Source organism: Mus musculus, chromosome 5 (assembly GCF_000001635.26).
Source record: "Mus musculus strain C57BL/6J chromosome 5, GRCm38.p6 C57BL/6J".
NCBI lineage: Eukaryota > Metazoa > Chordata > Mammalia > Rodentia > Muridae > Mus > Mus musculus.
In genome coordinates this window covers 139,517,351-139,538,172 of record NC_000071.6, presented here as the reverse complement: position 1 = coordinate 139,538,172, position 20,822 = coordinate 139,517,351, and the positions used below count along the sequence as shown (strand labels likewise).

At 48.4% G+C, this 20,822-nt stretch overlaps 1 long non-coding RNA gene across 1 annotated transcript in view; it reads right to left on the bottom strand.

Moving 5' to 3' along the window:
- 4930500L23Rik (RIKEN cDNA 4930500L23 gene) overlaps positions 1 to 14,422 on the bottom strand; it is a 17,589-nt gene extending 3,167 nt beyond the window's left edge. The window contains exons 1-3 of the long non-coding RNA NR_040701.1: positions 14,239 to 14,422; positions 11,281 to 11,515; positions 766 to 893 (exon numbers count right to left, since the gene is read on the bottom strand). This is a non-coding gene — a long non-coding RNA (RIKEN cDNA 4930500L23 gene). The remainder of the gene's footprint in view (positions 1 to 765; positions 894 to 11,280; positions 11,516 to 14,238) is intronic.
- Positions 14,423 to 20,822: the final 6,400 nt, after the last annotated feature.

Genomic DNA, 20,822 nt, shown 5'->3' with positions numbered 1-20,822 from the left:
ACTGGTACGGTGTGAAGCGAAGCAAGGTCCCACTGGTGCAACAGCGGTCTCCGGTGTGGTAGCAGTCAAGAGCCTGGGGGGAAAGTGTGCCTTTGTGGGGGGGAGGGGCGGGGAGGGTCTTGCCAGCTTAGCAGAGACTTGGAGCTGGCATCCCAGCTGGCCACTCTGGCCCAGTGGCAGAGTATGCCTGGTGAAGGGGCCTTATGCTGCTGTTGGAGTGGGGCCTCCAAGGCCTGAAGCATGGACAGCTAGCCTGGGCAAGCTCTGCTGCCCAGAGAGTCTGGGACTCTGTGAGCATCTCTGTAGATCTGCACAAACATCACTTTACTGTGTGAGGGAGGCTGGATTCAGGGGACCCCAGGCCTTAGAAGCATCTCAGGTCCCCTACATACAGAAAGCAACTCAGGCCCAGCAGGAAGGTCTCTATACCTTCAGGGTATAGAATCTCTCACTGAGTGGAGGACATTGAGGTCCAGAATGTAACAGAAGGCTGGTGATGGTGACGTCTAGCACTAGGGAGTGGGGTAGGGGTGTGTGGACAGGAGGCAGGAAAGAGAGACAAGAGCAGGGACTCTGTTTGGCCAGGTGGTGACCAGGCACTAAGATGTCCCATGTACAGAAAAGAACTGTATTCCCACCAGGAAGCGCACAGATAACTGCTTCTCATCCCAATACTCATTGCAGAGTGGCTACTTCCCCCAGTATCCCAGCTCCTGTGTCCCGGGTTCCTCTCCAAGCTCTTGGGTCCCTGAAGCCTTGGCTTACACATCCAAGTGTTCCACGGACCCCTCAGGCCAGGGCCAGCCTCTCCCTCGGAGCCTCGGAAGGGTTAACCTTCTTTGTTATCTCTCCTTTTAATCCTCAGATGGGCCAGCGGCTCACGTTGTTCTGATCTGGTAGAGAGAAAGCGTTAACTATTATCTGCTCGGAGCTGACCATCTGCTGTAGCAGAAAATTCAAAACCCTGGAGATCTACTTATATCCACATCGTAAACGAGAAAAGATGTTTTAATTAAGGGAAATCAGGTTAACTTAGCTCTAATTTACAAGCCGCCTGCCTAATGAATTGTCTGGGCTGCTCTCTCTTTGTAGAGAGTAAATCTAGGATCCTTTCCCTCCGCAGTTCAGACACTAATTAACTAACCAAGAATTTTAGTAGCACACCCGCCTGTCGCCTAATAGTTTTACCTAAAGCCAGCCCGGTCATTGCTCGTACAAATTGCCAATTAAATGTGATTGATATAATGAAATTGGATTGTATTTTTTTTCCACTTACCTTCTTGTGTCCTCACACCCCCACCCCCGCGACATAGTACCCCCTCTGTCAAGGACCAGGCCACGCTGTACCCACTACAGCAATGCTAAACAGACCCCGGTTGGCACAGGGTATCACAGTTCCAAGCAGCGCCGAAGCCAAGGCCCGAGAAAGTTCCCGTTGAGCCCTCATTTCTGTTAGTTGGAGTTAACAGGCAAAGTCTTGTTACCAGATATTTATCCACGTTGGGAGGGCTGTAGTTACATGTTTGAAGTTAGAGGGGAAAGTGTTAGATCTAAGCAGCCATTCTCAAAATACATTAACAGTTTCCAAAATCTATATCGCTGCTTAATTAAATATGTTATCCTGTTTATAGGATCCGCGGCTAATTATTTAGAGTCATTTAATCTACTCAATTTGCACGTTAATTAAACAGCATCGGTTTGCAGCGAGCGGCCCGGCGGCCTGGGAGGGAAGCAGCGCCCCCTGGCGGGAATCTCACTCTGACAGGCGCTCGGGATACTGTCCAGCAGGCGGGTTGTGCGCTGCGCTTCTGTGCCCAAGAGCCGCCCACCCAGAGATATTCCAGGGTAGGAGGCTCTGATGGGTGGAGATCATTGGTATTCAGGCACAGGAAGGACTGAGGAGCCAAGGGAAACCTTCTCAGGCAACCTTAGAGAGAATTTAGGGTTGCCTGTCCAGGCTGATTAAGATTTAATTCTGATTATTTGTGGGTAAAGGGATTCATCTGTCTACACTATCCTTCCACCCTCTCACCCATCCATCCATCTGTCCATTCAGCCACACAATTGTTTACCCATCTACCTATCCACCCATCCATCTCCTGCATCTATCCATCCATTTACCTACCCGTCCATTCCCATTCACCCACCCATCCACCAATCCTCCCTTCAAAGGAGCGGGAAGACCCAGCACAGAGCCAGTGGGAAGCTAGGGTGCAACTTTAGTCTGGAAAGAGGCTCAGAAGCCTCTCTCCACGAGCTGCAGAAGCAACTCGCGTCCCTCCCCTCTTCAGCCTGGGGCGAGGGGCCCCAAGCCCGCCTGGTTAACTGGAAAAAGATGAAGCCTCGCCCCGCCCCCTCACTCGCCGCCTAATTGTTTTCTCTCTCCTGTCCCATCTGTCCTTCTCCGCCCGTGTGTATTTTGGCCTTTGTCTGGCTGCCCTACGCTGACACTCTCTTTCAAAGCCCACTTCTGTCACCCTTCACCGATCTCTTCTGCCCCATTAACCCATCGGCACGAGGCCCCGACAACAAAGGCCCGGGGTGGCACTGGCGCGCGGGCAGACCACGCATCGTCCAGAGTGGACACTGAACGTTCGGCTCGACGGGGAGGGATGAACCAGCTAGCTACACATGGACGGGGCGGGCCTCGAATCCGCACATCCTCCGATGCAGGCAGACCTTGGCAGGGCATCCGCAGCAGCTGCAGTAGGGAAAACTAATCCACCCGACCTCCTGCTTTGTCCTTCCCTGGACCCGGATATGGCACAGGCTGTGGGAGGAGGAAGCAGCCCACCTCGTGGCTGGGCAGATAAGCAATATTCTGGCACTTAGCCTTGAATTTGTCTGATTCTGTCGTCCTATGACACCCTCGGAAACAAACAAACAAACAAACAAGCAAAACCGCAGCCATGATGGCCCAGCCTGTAGGGGGTGCATTTTCTGTTGGGTTGATCGGTCTCCCTCACCCTTCTTGTTCCAAGCAGGAGGAAGAGGGATTGTCATCTGAAGATTGACCACAAATGACCACCAGAAAGCCACCTTTCGGGCTGGTGAGATGGCTCAGTTGGTAAGAGTACCCGACTGCTCTTCCGAAGGTCCGGAGTTCAAATCCCAGCAACCACATGGTGGCTCACAACCATCTGTAATGAAATCTGACACCCTCTTCTGGTGTGTCTGAAGACAGCTACAGTGTACTTTACATATAATAAATAAATAAATCTTAAAAAAAAAAAAGAAAGAGAGAAAGCCACCTTTCTCTACACTGGGGCCAAGTGGCAGCAAGACTCTTAACAGACACTGCGACCAAACCAATTACCAAAGTGGTCTTAGGATGAGACCTTATTTCCGCCCCCCCCCCCCACACACACACCCGCTGTGTACTACTACTAAGCAAGTCTGCACAGTTAAGGAGAAAGCACATCTCAAGTTCAGACTGGACAGCAGAGAAATTTGGAATGGGTTGTTTGGTTTTGTTTGGCTGGCCTGGAACTCACTATGTAGCCTCAAAAACTCCCAGAGTTCCTCCTGCTTCTGTCTCCTAAGTGCTGGGATTCAAGGTGCCACTGTCATAGCTGGCTCACTAGGGTTTTTAAAATTAAGCTTTTTAAGATTCAAAAGTGTGTGTTCATGTATGTGTATGTATGTATGGAGCCCACAGACATTGGAAGAGAGCCCCAGATCTTCTGGAACTGTAGTTACAGGAGGTTGTGAGCCACCAAGTGGGTGTTGGGAATTGAACCCCAGGTCCTCTGCAAGAGCAGTAAAGGCACTTACATCCTGAACTATTATTTCTCCATCCCCTCTACTTTATGTTTCCCTTTTTTCTTTTAAGAAATGCTCGATTTTATTTATTTATTTATTTATTTATTTATTTATTTATTATATGTAAGTACACTGTAGCTGTCTTCAGATGCACCAGAAGAGGGCATCAGATCTCATTACAGATGGTTGTGAGCCACCATGTGGTTGCTGGGATTTGAACTTCTGACCTTCGGAAGAGCAGTTGGGTGCTCTTACCCACTGAGCCATCTCACCAGCCCTCCACTGTATGTTTTCATTAGTTAAGGTAGAATCTTGTGTATCCCAGGCTTTGAACTCACTATGCTTTGAACTCACTATGCAGCTAAGGATTTGAAACACTGATCCCGCCTCTCAAGTGCTGGGATTACATCATTCTGGCTAATTTATTTGGTTGAGACGGAGTCTAATGGATTCTAGACTGACCTTGAACTTGCTGTGTAGCCAAAGATGACCTTGAACTCCATACCTTTCTGTCCCCACTTTCCAGTGCTGAGATTACAGATAGATGAATCATGGCTGGCTTAGGCATGTGTGGGGCATCAGATTCAACGTGTCATGCATGTTAAATGAGTACTCGGCCAATTATGGCTTTTTATTTAAGAGTTATTTTTTAATTAAGTGTTTGTGTGTATGTGCATGTACATGTCTGAGTGCAGGCTCATTAGACCAGAAGGAGCTGCTGGCTCCCCCAGAGCTGGAGTGGAGCGGATTGTGTGTTATCACATGTGAATGCTGGGAAGAGCACTCTGGTCCTCTGCAGGGGCAGCAAATGCAAATGCTCTTTTTTTTTATTTTATTTTATTTTATATACAGAGTACACTGTAGCTGTCTTAAGACACATCAGAAGAGGATCCCATTACAGATGGTTATGAGCCACCATGTGGTTGCTGGGAATTGAACTCAGGACCTTCAGAAGAGCAGTCAGTGCTCTTAACCACTGAGCCATCCCTCCAGACCCATGCAAATGCTCTTAACTGCCAAGCCATCTCTCCAGATACCCATCCAACTGTGTGTGTTAGATGAGGAGCTTGCAAGAAGCTGGGTGTGCACACCTAATTTTACAAGAAGATGCTGAACACTTGTAATCTCATCACAGGGAATTTTGAGACTGGATGATTGTGAGTTCAAGGCCAGCCTGGGCCCTTACATGTCTTAAACACACACACACATACACACACACACACACACACACACACACACACACACACGAGAGAGAGAGAGAGAGAGAGAGAGAGAGAGAGAGAGAGAGAGAGAGAGAGAGAATTCTTAAGTCCTAGGTCCTTCCCTCTCCCCTGTTCCCAAGTCACCTCAAGTGCCCACTCTGGCCTGTTGCACCTTGGTGTAGGCTAACTCCAGGGAGTTCTGTCATCTCTACCTACTTTCATTGCAGGGGTCTGTTTTTCTTTTGAGAGCCTAATGGGTTACTAAATCCCTGTGAAACAAGTGTTCTTAATTCTTTCCATCCCTCTGAGTGCAGGCTATGGTTCAGCTTTGCTCTTATAAAGTAAGTGTGTGTGTGTGTGTGTGTGTGTGTGTGTGTGTGTGTGTGTATCAATGTAGAGGTCAGGGGTCAGCATCAGGTGTATCCCTCAGCCACTCTCTACCTTACCCTTTCAGAAAGGATCTCTCTAAGGAGACTCACCAATTTGCCAAGCTGCCTGGCCTCAGTGTCCTCCTCTTTCCACCTCTTCACTGCTGGCATTACCAGTATGTGCCCAGTCCAAGCTTTGTATGGGTACTGGGAACCAAGCTCAGATCCGCACTTGCTCAGCAAGCACTTTACCCACCGGGCCTGCAGGATTATTTTTTTTTCTTTAGGAGATATACATATTCATACACATATACACATGCACGTGCACATACATAGTATTGGCAGCCCACATCCTTTGAAAGTCCATGTGCTTCAGACATAGCTTGGAGAGGTGAGCAAGGTCAGACCTGAAGGTCCCCTATATCTGTGGCTATGGCATGTGTGCCTTCAAAGGGGAAAAGGGAAACACAGCTTGAAGGGTGACCTGCAGGACTCACAGACACTTCATGGACCCCTCCCTCCCTTCCCCTCCCCATAGCAGACTGGAAAAGGCGTGGCTCTGGGCTGTAGAGACCTGACCGAGGTCAGCAACAAGGGCACCGTGCCAGCCTCATTGCCCAAATCAGTGTTACTGGGACATGGGTGGTACTGTCAATGACTTTTGAAGAGCACCATTTGGTGTCTTTGATTTCCCAGGTTATCAGCAGAGGGGTGTGCCGGTTACCCCCATTCACTGCTGGAGTATTTTCTTCACCCCCAAAAGAACCTCTGCACCCATTAGCAGTCACTCCCCATCCCCGACCCTCCCCCAGCCCTTGGCAACCGTTAATCCAGTTCTTGTCTCCACGGATTAGGCAAGGATAATTTTGCAAAAAAAGAGATTCTACCAGTCTGGGAGGGAGTGTATAAACGAGGAATGGGAGAGGGAGGGAGACACTCTCTCATGTGGATCAACACAGCGGGAAGGTAATACACAGGAGCCACAGGGAGGGACAGAGGGATGAAAGCATCTTGTCCATTCGTTCTTACCCAGAGACATGTGTTTTCCCCAGCTGGCAATCCTTCCCTCCCCCGCCCCGCCCCTGCCAGGGTCATCCACCCTGTGTGTGTGCATGTATGTATGTGTGTATGCATGTATGTATGTGTTTAAATTACATTTATTTAGTGATGTATGATCGTGTGTGTGTGTGTGTGTGTGTATGTGTGTTTAAGTTACATTTATTTGTTTAGTGATGTGTGTGCATGTGTGTATATGTGTGTGTATTTAAATTACAGTTTTTAAAAAGATTTATTTATTTATGTATATGAGTATACTGTAGCTGTCTTCAGACACACCAGAAGAGGACATCGGATCCCATTACAGATGGTTGTGAACCACCATATGGTTGTTGGGAATTGAACTCAGGATCCTTAGAAGAACAGTCGGTGCTCTGAACCACTGAGCCATCTAAATTACATTTATTTATTTATTTATTTATTTATTTATTTATTTATTTATTTAGTGATGTGTGTTTTTTAAAGTACATTTATTTATTTAGTGATGTGTGTGTGTTTAAATTACATTTATTTATTTAGTGATCTGTGCGTGTGTATATGTATGTGTTTAAATTGCGTTTATTTAGTGATATGTGCATGTGTGTGTATGTGTTTAAATTACTTTTTTTTTCTTTTTAGTGGTGTGTGTGTATGTGTGCCTAAGTCTCCAGACATGTGCCACAGAGTACACGTAGAGGTGAGTGGACAGCTTCCTAGAGAGGCAATTCTCTTTCACAATGTGGGTCCCAGGCATGCTACTCTCTTCACTGGGTCTTGGAAGAACGAGCCTTTGCCTGCTGACCTGTCTCCTTCCCCCTTGTTTCTTTGGTTTTGCTTTGCTTTGCCTTGCTGTTTGAGGGAGGCTCTCTCACTGGCCTAGAGCTCAAGTGCTCCAGGCTAGCTGGCCAGAGAGCACCATCTTCACTTCTCTGGGGCTGGATTTGAAAATACCATCACAGCAAATTAACCGTTAGACTGGGTGGGGCTTTGTTGTTTCTACTGCAGTTTGCCCTTGTTTGCATTGAGACAAGGTTTTATTAAATAGCCCTGGATGACTTAAAACTGGCTATGTAGATCAGGCTGGTCTTGAACTCAAAGAGATTTGCCTGCCTATGCCTCCCAAGTGCTGGGACCAAAGATGTGAGACACCACTACCCTCTCAGGGCCATACTTGGCTCAGTACCAGGATGAAACAAAGGCTTCAGGTACCAGATTAGGTCCTTAAGCCTGGTGAGAAGAGGCATGAGATGGCATAAAGGGCCTTCCCTGGGTCCTGCATCCAACTGGGATGAGGAAGGGACAGTGGGGTGTGTGGCCTTCTCTGTGCTGGGAGAGACTACCCCATGTACTTCTCATCCACGATAGGACATTCCAGAGCTGAGGACGTGGCTCAGCTGGTAAAGTATTTGCCATGCAGGTGTGAGGACCTACCAAGCAAATTCCAGGACATCCAGGGCTAAATAGAGAAATCCTGTCTTAAACAAAAAAACAAGAAAAAATGAACGAGAGAGAGAGAGAGAGAGAGAGGAACTGGAGAGATGGTTCAATGGTTAAGAGTACTGACTCCTCTTCCAGAAGTCCTAAGTTCAAACCCAGCAACCACATGGTGGCTCACAACCATCTGTAATGGGATCTGATGTCCTCTTCTGGTGTGCCTGAAGACAGCGACAGTGTAGTCATATACATTAAATAAATAAACAAACAAATAAATCTTTAAAAGAAAGAAAGAAACATAGAGGAAAGAAAAAGTGATCCTGTTTGGATTGGATTGTGAGATTTTTGTAATTTGGAGCAAAAAACCCACATTTATTATTTATTTAGTTATTTGGTTATTTATTTAAAATATTCTCTTTCTTTTTCTATTAATAAAATGTGTCCCTTAACGACCTCATACATGTAAACAGCTACTCTTTCTCCACCTTCTCTTATTTCCCTCCCACCCAGCCAGCTGAGGTCACCGTGCTGTGACGGATAGGACCAAACTACTGCACACACAGGCTCTAAATTAAAAAAAAAAAAATCACTTTGCTTTATTTTAATTTCTTTTTATTTATTTACTTTTTTATTTGTTTGTTTATTCACCTATTTGAGAGTGTGTATCTACGATGGGTGTGTATGGGCAGCTGAGCCAGTGTGCATGTGTGGAGATCCGAGGACAGCTTTGTGGAGTTGGCTCTCTCTCTCCACTTTTATGTGGGTCCTGGGGACTGAACTCAGGTAACCAGGTTTGTTTAGCAAGTGCTTGTTACCCTCTGGGCTATTTCACCTACTCTTATTTTAGTTTCTCAACTTTTTATGTAGCCCAGACTGTCTTCAAGCTCACTATGAAGCTGAGGTTGACCTTAAACTCCTGATCCTCCTGCCTCCACCTCCCCAGTGCTGGGAGGACAGGCACCCACCACCACACTGGTGATGGAAGCCAGAGTTTCATGCACACTAGGCAAGCACTTTGCCAACTGAGGCAGCTACATTCCCAGGCCAAAAAAACATTTTAAAAATTAGCCTGTTCCCACACCAGATTCAGCCGTCCTCCCAACCCTTCACCAAGCCCGAACTGAGCAGTCTCAGCAATCTTGACTTCTAATGAGACTTTTCTTAATTTACGACAGAAATGAGCAGTTGTCTCCTAACCACCCGAATCTGAAATTAGCAGGCCTGGAGAAGAGAGACCAAAGAACACACATCAGCTCAGTTAAATAAGATCATTGCACAATGACACATCCCAGCTGGCTCTGCCATGCCTCAGATCAACGATGCAGAGTGCGCCTCGCTGGAGGCTGCAGTGATTCAAAAGCATTTAGCAGGACCTATGCACTTAGTGGCCAGGAATGCTTAGTGACCATTTTAAAACTAATTCTCAGCAGAGCTGTTCAGCTTCCGATGTGCAGAGAAACTGAGGCAGGGGGGAGCAGAGGGTAGACTGGGAGTCTTGCACAAGAGCATCACACCCGAGCAAGCGTTCCTCACTTCCTTCTTCCCTCTACCTTTACCCGCTATGCCACTGGTGTCCCTAAATATTTCTGGGAACTTCTGGGAGTCAGGGGTGCCTCAGCCACTTGGAAGCAACCTATAAACAAAGGCATTGTTTAAACAGTGTGTTCTGGGCTAGGGATGTGGCTCCGTCGGTCGAATGCTTGCCTAACCTGCACTAAGCCCTGAGTTTCTAGCACTATATAGACCAGACATGGTGGTCCAAGCCTGTAATCCTAGCACATGGGAGGTGGTTGAGGCTGGAGAGATGTCTCCAAGGGTTAAGTGCTGCCGGTGTAAGTGTGGGGACCTGAGTTATATCCCTAGCATCCACGTTTTTTTAGAAAAGCCAGATGTGGTTGTACATGTCTGTGATCCCAGCATGCCCAGAGGGAGACAAAGGATGGAGACAGGATCCACCCCAGAAGCCTAAGTAGATTCCAAGCACCCACATGGCAGCTCACAAGCATCTTTAACTCCAGTCCCAGGAGATCCACACTCTCTTCTGGCCTCTGTGGGCATTGCACACATATGATGCAATATATTCATGTAGACAAAACACTCACACACATATTTTTTTTTTAAAGGAAAATCGTTTTTTCTTTTACCCCCAGAGCTGAGGACCAATCCCAGGGCCTTGTGCTTGCTTGCTAAGCAAGCGCTTTACCACTGAGCTAAGTCCCCAATCCTGAAAATAGTATTTTTCTTTTCTTTTCTTTTCTTTTTTTCTTTTGGTTTTCCGAGACAGGGTTTCTCTGTGTAGCCCTGGCTGTCCTGGAACTCCCTTTGTAGATCAGGCTGGCCTCGAACTCAGAAATCTGCCTGCCTCTACCTCCCGAGTGCTGGAATTAAAGGCATGTGCCACCACACCCAGCCGAAAATAGTCTTTTTAAAGAGAAATAAAGAATGGAAGGAGAGCCTGTGAGACCTATCCCCCACTCCCCCACCCTGCCCAGCCAAGATGCTATAGAGGTATGGTTTCTGGGGAGGTGAGATCCTGTCCAAAGCAAGGAACAAGGCAAAGTCCAAGGCCCAAGGTTGTCCTCTGACCTCTATATGCCTGCCACGATATGAAAGTACTGCACACATGTATGACACAGAGAGAGAGACACACACACACATCAACAGTGGCCCCCTGAGCATGGTGGCTCGTGTCTGAAATCTCAGTGCTTGGAAGAATGAGGCAGGAGGTTTGCTATAAGTAACATCCTTTCTCAATAAAAAGGGGAAGGAACATTGGAAAAGCACACAGTGGTTGTGAGTCAGTCTTCCTGTGGAAGGAGGTAGAAGCTTCCAGAAAGATCCACAGTCTGGGTGACAGAGTCTTGGTTACAGATAGAGCTGGAAGAAAGGAAGTTTTCTTCCTTCCTTCCTTCCTTCCTTCCTTCCTTCCTTCCTTCCTTCCTCCCTTCCTTTCCTCCCTTCCCTCCCTCCCTTCCTCCCTCCCTCCCTCCCTCCCTCCCTTCCTTCATCTTTGTTTTATTTTGTTTTGAGACAGAGTGTCCCCATATAGCCTTGGCTGGCCTAGAACTTGTCATGTAGACCAGGCTATCCTCAAACTCTCGTCGAGATCTGTTTGCCTCTTCCTCCCAAGTTCTGGGATTAAACGTGAGTGCCACCAAGTCCAGTTTTTTTTTGTTGTTTGTTTGTTTGTTTTTCTTGTTTGGTTTGTTTGTTGGCTGTCTCAGTCCAGGCTGGCCTCAAACTCACTAAGTAGCTGAGGATGACCTTGAACTCCAAACATCCCTGCTTCCTCTCCCCCCGGTGCTGGGATGATGGACCGTGTGATACCATTATCAGTTTACATGGCAGTGGGGATGGAGCCCAGGGCTTTGTGTGTTTTATTTAGGCAGCACTGTACCAACGGAACTAAACTGCCACCCCCACCACCCTTTAGGCAGGCTCTGTAACCCAGGATAGCCACAAACTTCAGTTCCTCTTACCTCAGCCTCCCAGATGCACTTGGGCCTTGTCCTGGAGCACAGGTAACCAGCTTGTGCAGCCAGCATCACGGCAGAGGTGGAAGTGGCTCCTCCTGGTTTACATCCATGGACTCCTATGGTTCTCTTCTTTGGTTGCTTTTTTGATTGCCAGAGCTTCAACACATCACACTTCATGTTCAGGACAGGCCAAGGCCACAGATGTATTCTCTCTTTCAGTTGAGTTGTGCATTTGGTTCTAGGGTCCAAAGGGAAGTAAGTGGGGTACTCAGCCATAGTCTCATGGAGTTAAAGCTGCCACAGACCCTTTTTATGACCTGTTTCTTGCATAGAATCTTTTAAAACTAAAAATTGAACTCAGAGCCTCACAAATGCCACTCAAACACTCTACCACTGAGCCACGCCCCCAGCCCCTCACTGGGGGATTCTAGGCAGGGGCTCTACCACTGAGTCACATCCCCAGCCCCTCACTGGGGGATTCTAGGCAGGGGCTCTACCACTGAGCCACGCCCCAGCCCCTCACTGGGGGATTCTAGGCAGGTGCTCTACCACTGAGCCATACCCCATCCCTATTTTTATTTTTATTTCAAGACAAGTTCTTACTAAATTGCTGAAGCTGACTTTGAACTTTGTAGCCTAAGTCTTGGCCTTGCAATCTTCCAGCTTTGGCCTCCTGGATAGCCGACATGACAGGCTTTCACCACACTCAGCTTTTTCAGGTCAGTTAACCAGCCTGTGGGTTGTGGGAGGAGACCCACCAAACCCTTGCTGGGAATTGGCTTAGCCATTTTGAGACACTAGGCTGCAACACTATTCAGAAGCCCTCGTGGCTTTCCTCACTATAATTGATGAGCCCATGAAGAAGCAGGCACCTGTTTCCTTCACATAATATCTGCTCGGGGCTGGAGCTCAGCCCTCCCTTGCTCTGAGGAGCACACAGCACTGTTTATTCATGATTGTGATTCCCCAGCTCTAAGAGACCTACAGCTACCAGATGCAACCGGGCTTGCCTGGGACCCAGGAAGGAGAGACAGGAGAGTCATCGCAAGTTCAAGGTCAGTCTGAGCTACAGAGTGAGTCCTACCTCACAAAACAAACAACAACGAAAACAAATCAGTACTATGTGGGCCTGATGCTGTTTACCTGTAAGCCTAGCGACCCAAGAGGCCAAGGCAGGAGGATTATGGAGAATCTGAGGCTAGCCTGGACTACATAATGAGACCTTGTCTCAAGAGGACTATCAATGGCTGGGATGCAGTTTAGTTGGTTAAAGTTCTTTCCTGGCATGCGCAAAGCCATGGGTTTGATCCTTTGCATGGCATAAGCTGTGCATGGTAATAACACACACCTGTAGTCCACCCAGGAGGTAGAAGCAGAAGGGTCAGGAGTTCAAGGTCAGCCTTGGCCACATGAGACCCTCCTGTTTCCTTCTTTGTGTGTGTGTGTGTGTGTGTATTTCCTTTTTTAAGCATTAATTGAAGATCCAATACAAGTTGAGACACCCAGCACGGAATGAGGAATACTCTTGGGTCAGGTTCTCTCTCTCGCTGGCAGAGGAGGCTGAGCCCAGACCGCGCCCTTTGTTTGAGCTGCGCAGTCCCTGCCCTCCGGTGGTTTATTAATTTTTTTTTATCTACCATCCTAAACTTCTATTGCATTTATTAGAACAATAGGGAAGCTTATTGAGGTTGTATTTTTATTAAAATTTCTATTAACTTTTGTTATCAGGGCAGCTGTAGATTAATTAATTTTTGCTACTTTTCTAAAGCCAAAAAAAAATTAGAGCAGATGCCAAATTACTTCAAATCTGAAAGAAGCTGGATCAGAAAAGAGGAGTTAGAAACGTGATTCAGGTAAGATAGTTTTCAGTAGACAGAGAGAGTGAAGACTTTCATCTGTCTAAACTGGGTGTGGGGGCAGACACCTGAAATCTTGGCCTCGAGGGAGGCTAAGGTGGGAGTGTTATGAGTTGGAGGCCAGCTTCAGCTACATAGTAAGAGCTTTGTCTCAAGAAATAAAAAGGTGTGTGTGTGTGTGTGTATGTGTGTGTGTGTGTTGTGCTGGAGAGATGTCTCAGAGATTAAGAACACTTGTTGCTCTGCCAGAGGATCCAGGTTAAATCTCTAGCACCTGCGTGGCAGTTTATAACCATCTATAATTTCAGTTCCAAGGACCAAAACCCTCTTCTGGCCTCTCTGGACACTGCACACATCTGGTGCACATATATACGTGCAAGCAAAACACCCATACACAATAAAAAAAAAAAGGAAAATAGTTTTTAAATAGAAATAAAAACTGGAAGAAGGGCTTGTGAGACCCATCCCTACTCCTTGCTAAGAAGCTATATATAGTTAAGGTTTCTGGGGAGTTGAGAATAATTTTCCTCAGTGGTATAGCCACTGGTACATTGTCTGTACTTGTGTGACTAACCCTTAACCATCCTTATGTGGGCAGCCCTAATGAAACTCAGTGGGTCGCCAAAACTTCAACCACACTAACCATGAAAGACCTGAAAGTAGGAGGGGGTAACCTGGGGTGAGGAAGGAGTTCAAATAGGAGCAGTAGGTGGAAAGAGAGGGTTGTGTAGGTTAAATATGACAAAATATACCTTATCTATGTATGAAAGCATTAGGGAATAATAACTAAAAATGGAAATTTCTTAAAATTGTCAAATAAAATCGTTAAGGAGATGAAGCCTTCCATAGGTATTGCTCTACCTAGGTCTTGTCAACACGGGGACTCAGATGCGGCCAGAGGTGGAGGGGCCTTAGCCTGAGTTCATCTGGCTTTCCCATGCATTAACCTACCCACTGCTATGACAAAATGCCCGAGGAAACAACAGAAAGAAGAAAGCAATCCTTTGGGCTCATGGTTTTAGATGTCTCAGCCTGTGGTCACTCCCTTCCATTGTTTCTGGGTTATGTCAGGACTGGGAGCACGCGGAGAGACAGAGCTGCCCACCTCATAGAGGCCAGGAAGCTGAGAGGCTGAGAGAGCCACCCATGTCTAGGGAACTTCCGCTTTTATCCCATTGGCTTGTATGTTATGGGATGGCGCCACCCCTCATTCAGAAAGGTTCTCTCACTCAACCGAATGTTCCCACTCAATGAAAATGCTCTCAGACACCCAGGAGGTACACCGCTTTACTCTGCTAGATACTCCTCGATCCAACAAAGGAAAACTATTACATCACAGATGCCTGGAAGAGGGGCAAAGACCAACCCCATAGCAGAGGACTTTCGTGAGGGAATGCCTCCCCTCAGGAGGCAGGGTCTCCTCAGGCAAACCCCTCTCACTGTGCTTACTTTCCTTCCCCGAGACATGTGTGGGGCAGGCTGATGGGCCCTAGTTTCTCATCGTACTTTAAATCCAGTCTTGGAGCCCATGGCCTGGCTGGATCCTCTAATGCTGGCACTAGAGGAGGATCTGTGCCCAGGCCTGTGTGGGCCAGATACACAGCACACATTCCCCCGATGATCTAGGTTTTGTTTATTTGCTTCTCTACTGATGCTAGTGGTAGACCTCAGATCCCATTTATGCTAGGTAAGTGCTCTGCCACTGAGCCACGCCCCCAGCCCCTCACTGGGTGATTCTAGGCAGGGGCTCTACCACTGAGACACGCCCCCAGCCCCTCACTGGGTGATTCTAGGCAGGGGCTCCACCCCTGAGTCACACCCCAGCCCCTCACTGGGGGATTCTAGGCAGGGGCTCTACCCCTGAGCCACACCCCAAGCCCCTCACTGGGGGATTCTAGGCAGGGGCTCTCCCACTGAGACACGCCCCCAGCCACTCATTGGGGGATTCTAGGCAGGGGCTCCACCACTGAGCCACATCCCAGCCCCTCACTGGGGGATTCTAGGCAGGGGCTCTACCACTGAGCCACGCCTCCAGCCCCTCACTGGGGGATTCTAGGCAGGGGCTCTACCACTGAGCCACATCCCAGCCCCTCACTGGGGGATTCTAGGCAGGGGCTCTACCACTGAGCCACGCCCCCAGTCCCTCACTGGGGGATTCTAGGCAGGGGCTCTACCACTGAGCCACACCCCCAGCCCCTCACTGGGGGATTCTAGGCAGGGGCTCTACCACTGAGCCACGCCCCCAGCCCTTCACTGGGGTTTCTAGGCAGGGGTCTACCATTGAGCCATGCCCCCAACACCTCCCCTACAGATTCTGTTTGTAGACTTCTTTTTACAGTTTATTTTAAGACAGGGTCTCACAGGCCTTGAAGTTGCTCTGCAACCCAGGCGGGCCTTGAACTCTGCTAAGTACCAAGATCAACAGGTCTCTATCACTATTCTCAGCATCTCTACCCATGTTTGAGAAAAACATCGCTTTGTTATTGGAACTTGGCTGCCTTCACTAACTCAAGGCTTCAAGATTCCCCATGAGAAATTTCCAGCAGGACAGACAGGCTTGCATCACTAAGTAACCTCCTGGTCCACGGGTGAAAGCTCTGTGGGACCAGAGCCATGGGCTCTGCCTGACACTGTGGACCACCAGAAAGCCTTCAGCATGCCTGGAAGATCCCGGAGAGGAAACAGAGATGGCAGCAGAGAGGAACCAAGCAGCAACCATCCACCGCCAGGCTGGTCTCATGGGCCCCATTCTGCTTGGTAGAGCTATTCTGTGGTGCTGTGTGGCCACCGGGTCAGCCATGGCCCTCCACGCAGGCACATCTGGTACCCAGGTGTGGGCTGCTCTTGGCAGCCAGCTCCAGCAAGAAAGAATTTCTCTCCCTCTTCCCTTACTCCACTCCTATCTCCCTCATTGACCACTAAGCAAAGAAAATCTACAGCCGTTGCCCAAATTAGATGGAGCTAAACGGTATAGCGACGTCCGTGTGAGAGGGCAGTGCTCCCCACCCCCCACCCCCCGGGCTGCTTTCACTAACACTCATGTCTGAAAGATTGCTGGCTGGGAGAAGGGAGCGGTGGGCTCAGCCATGCAGCCATCCAGACTGGAACATCTGGATTTGGCAGGCGGTGGAGAGGCCAGCGCCACAGGAACAGTGAAGTGATCTTTCCACCCTTCCTTCTTTTGTGTGGATGTTGTTTGTCCATGCACAGGTGTGTGTGTGTGTGTGTGTGTGTGTGTGTGTGTACATACACAGGCATGTCATGTGCATGTGTGTTGGGCCATGTGAACATTACATAGAGGCAACAAGTGGATGGGTGCCTCCACCTTGCTATTGTTATTTTAAAATTGTTGCTGTTGTTTTTGTTTTTTTTCAAGACAGTTTTTCTTTGTGTAGCCTCCGCTATCCTAGAACCAGCTCCATAGACCAGGCTGGCCTTGAATTCACAGAGATCCATCTGCCTCTGCTTCCAGGTGCTGAGATTAAAGGTCCATGCCACTACCACCTGGCTTATTTTTAAAATTTTATTGTGTTTATTTGTTTCTTTGTTGAGACCATGTGCTACAATACGTATAAGGAGGTCAGAGCACAGTTGGTGCTTTCTGACACTCAAGTTGGGTAGTAAATCCTTACGCACTGAGCTAGCTCCTCAGTCACCTCTCTCCTTCCTTCCTTCCTTCCTTACTTCCTTCCTTCCTTCCTTCCTTCTTTCCTTCCTTCCTTCCTTCCTTCCCTCCTTGTTGGACTCTAATTATGAACTTCTGGTCTTTCATTTCTACCTCCCAGGTGGTAGAATTACAGGACACCCTGGGTAGGAGATGGAACTCAGGGCTTCCCACATGCTAGGCAACCCTTCTGCTGACTGAGCAATGGGCTGCTGTTTTGAAACAGGGAGTTGCCGTGAAGCCCAGGCTGGCCTAGAACTCAGGATTCTCCCGCTTCAGCCTCCAGGGTGCTGAGAAGACAGACATGTTCTTCCAAACGTAACTTGGAAGTTTCTTAAAGTGATCTGAACAGAAACTTTTGGTTACTCTTGTGTAGCCTGCGCAAGGCTCCCTGGGGTCCCGCTACCTGGGATATAGCTGGGGGAACCTGGAGAACTTGGGAGAATCTTTCACCATAGCTTTGCCTTGTTTAATTCCTCACAGAAAGCGAACCCCACCTCCTACAATTCATATAAAGCTCCCGGGTTTGGAAAGGGGCTTTTGCATGGTGCGTTTGTAGGTTTTTCTCTCCGGAGAGACGGCTGCCCTGTGAGGCTCCCTCGCCAGACAATTAATTGCACAGGACAAACCGCAGCCTATGGAGGGAGGCGGCTGCTTCTGGCGGGAGGTGAGTTGATGCTCGTGACCGTGAGGAGGCCCAGGGCGATGATTTGTCTGCCAAAGCTGGAAAGCAAAAATGCAGTTATCAAAATAAGCATTGGCTCGTGAGCATAGGACCAAAAATAGATGGGGACAGGCCTGAAAGATGCAGGCTGGCTGCCAAGTCTAAAGGAGACATCTATAGATGAGCTCGTGTGCCTTCACGAACTCCTCAAGGGGAAGCTTTTACTGAGTGGAATTCTGGGTGTTTGCTCCTGTTCTTTCTTTCGTTCCTTTTTTTGTGGGGGGAGGGGCAGGCAGGGGAAGAGTTCTAGACAGCTTGGCCCTTACTAAGTAGCCCAGGCTTGCCTCCAACTAATAGCAATCCTCCTGTCTCAGTATTTTAAGTGCTGAAATTTCAAGCATGAGTCACCATGTCCAGCCCAGCTTTCTCTATCTTCCTCCCTCCCTCCCTCCCTCCCTCCCTCCTTCCCTCCCTCCCTCCTCCCTTCCTCCTACCTCTCTTCACCCCCCCCCCATGTTCATGTCTGTTGGAACATGCATATGGAGGTCAGAGGACAACCTCTGGGGTCATTTCTCAGGCTCTGTCTACCTTGCACTGTTGAGATAGGATCTCTTGCTATTCTCAAGCCCATTGGCTGGCTAGGCTAACAGGCCGGTGAGCTCCAAGGACCCGTCCATGCCCACTGTCATGGCTAACAGAGGCAAATCTTACTCATTACTTTTATTACATCTAGAACTAACTGAACTCCAAGTAAAGCCAGGTGTGGTGGCTCATAGCTTTAATCCCAGCACTCTAGAGGCAGAGGCAGGTGGAGCTTTGTGAGTTCGAAGCCTGTCTGGTCTATATAGTGAGTTGCAAGACAGCCAGAGCTACATAGTGAGACCCTGTCTCAAAAACATACAAACAAAGCCCCAAGCAGCTGGGTGCACCCGTGGGGAAACCTTAGAGACAGGAAGACACACCCTAAGTTTGGGCTTCTGGTGGCAGCCCAAGGAAACGGATGCAGAGAGGGAGCTTTGCCTTTGCCTGTTTGCCTCCACTCTTTCTGGCAAATTCATCTCTCCTGTGGCTGTGGCATTCCTACACTGATATTGGAACCTATTTGTTTGGTGTCCCAATGTATGCTGGGAAACTCCAGCAGCTCCCCAGAATTTTCCTGGGACTTCAGCACCTCACTGGGACTGCAGAAAAATCAAACCTCGTGGAACCAACAACTACCAGATTCCTGGCCTTTCCATTGGGAGACAGACATTACTGGACTTCTTGGACCACAGCATGTAAGCTATTCTAATAAATAATAACTATTTTGTAAACAATGTATGTATGTATGTATGTATGTATGTATTGTGTATACAGTGTTCTGTCTGCATGTATGCATATAAGCTAGAAGAGGCACCAGATCTCATTACAGATGGTTGTGAGCCACCATGTGGTTGCTGGGAATTGAACTCAGGACCTTTGAAAGAGCAGCCAGTGCTCTTAACCTCTGAGCCATCTTTCCAGCCCCAATAATAAATTTGGGGGGGGGGTGGTGTTCAAGACAGAGTTTCTTTGTATAGCCCTGGCTGTCCTGGAACTCACTCTGTAGACCAGGCTGGCCTCAAACTCAGAAATTCGCCTGCCCCTGCCTCCCAAGTGCTAGGATTAAAGGCGTGCGCCACCACCGCCGGGCAAATATTTTTATTCTATCCGTTCTGTTCCGTTTGAGAACCCTGATTGCTACAGAGACACGAATCCTGACTGATACACAGATGCACACATTCCTGCTTGGCTTTTTATGTTGGTCCCGGGGATCTGAACTCAGATCTCCACACTTGTATGGCAAGTGCTGTGCTTGCTAAGCCATGCTCTTAGCCAAGCTGTGCTCCGGGAGCAAGAAGGGATGAAAGGGGAGGGAGGCATTACACATTGCTGCCCGAGTCTCCTGTGACTGACAGGACCAATGTGGTAATCTGAGGGAGGAAGAGGAAGAGAGGCTGAGGGTGGAAACACAGAGACTAGTGGCAGGAATGGGTTAGCAGGGAGGTGACCCCACAGCCACCTCACAGGGAATAAAGCAGAGGAGAGGCTCAGGGGGCGTGCAGAAAAGAGGGAAAACAAACATTCTCAGATTCAGGAAATACCAGGGCAAGTGGGTACAAAGAAATATGTACTTAATTTCATATGTACTTAATGTGAGACCTGGAGTCCATCCAGAAAGGGAAGTATGACAGAATAGGGCCAGGATGAGCATGTCCAAAGCATCATGGGGAAGCCCACTGCTCTGCATGGGAAGAAAGAAAGATGGGCCGGAGAAGTGGTTCAATGGGGAAAGGCTCTTGCCACCAAACCTGACAGACCCGAGTTCGAATCCTAAGACCCACATGGTAAAAGAAGAGAGTTAACTACTGAAAGTTGTCATTTGACTTCCATGTGTGCATTGTGGTATCTACACATTTACACACACACACACACACACACACACACACACACACACGAATACAGATAAGAAGGAAGCCGGGTGTGGCAGCATACATCTTTAATCCCAGCACTCAGGAGGCAGACACAGGCTGATTTTAGCAAGTTCCAGGCTAGCCAGGGCTACATAGTAAAACCCTGTTAAAAAAAAATAATTATGGGGGCTGGAGAGGCAGCTTCCCGGTTAAGAGCACTGGCTGCTCTTTCAGAGGACTTGGGTTCAATTTCCATACCAACATGGCAGCTCACAACTGTCTGTAACTTCAATTCCAGGGCATCCAACACCTCCACATAGATGTACATGCAAGGCAAAACAGCAATACACATAAAATAAAAATAAATAAATACATTTAAAAAATAATTATAAAGATGAAGGAAACAGAGACCAATGAGAAGGTAAAGACAGTTGCTGAGCAAGCCTGGTAGTCTGAGTTGGATTCCCTGGAAAGCTACCAGAGAGGGAAAGGCCATCACCTCTGAGAAGAGGCAGTGTGTCTAAAAATCTAACCCCGACTCAGGAGCATCTTTGAAGTCTTTCCATGTACTGGGGGCTAAGTCGCATTGATAAGTTTGTCCCATCCCAGCTACTTGGGAAGCTGAGGCAAGAGGATGGAAAGTTCAAGGCCTGTATGGGCAAAGTAGTAAGAGTATTAAATGTCATGAAATAAAAAGTTAAAAAAGAAAAAGAACTAGGATATAGCTCAGTGGTAGAGCCCCTGCCTAGAATCCCCCAGTGAGGGGCTGGGGGTGTGGCTCAGTGGTAGAGCCCCTGCTTAGAATCCCCCAGGGAGGGGCAGGGGGCGTGGCTCAGTGGTAGAGCCCCTGCCTAGAATCCTCCAGGGAGGGGCTGGGGGTGTGGCTCAGTGGTAGAGCCCCTGCCTAGAATCCCCCAGTGAGGGGCTGG